This window comes from Chaetura pelagica, unplaced genomic scaffold (genome assembly GCF_000747805.2).
Source record: "Chaetura pelagica isolate M959 unplaced genomic scaffold, ChaPel_1.0 scaffold290, whole genome shotgun sequence".
NCBI classification, from domain to species: Eukaryota; Metazoa; Chordata; class Aves; order Apodiformes; family Apodidae; genus Chaetura; species Chaetura pelagica.
The window spans coordinates 180,999-181,228 of record NW_009951792.1 but is presented as its reverse complement, the minus strand read 5'-3'; positions in this window follow the sequence as shown (position 1 = coordinate 181,228).

The following is a 230-nucleotide window of genomic DNA, read 5'->3' as shown; positions in this document are numbered from 1 at the left end:
CAGGAGGTGGCCGGAGGGTGGGCAAAAATATTTCCCCCCGTGCCTCCCCTAAGGATATCTTGAAGCCCACCCAGTGCCAGACCCTGGGGGGGTGGCACTTTTTCTGGGGGAGAAGGGGACACAAGAGGCTATCCCAAGGACCACCAGCGCCTGGCTGGTGTGCGGGACCCCCAACCCACTGCAGGCACATGGGGTGGGGGGCACTGAAGAGGGGTGCGGGCAGGTGGGGC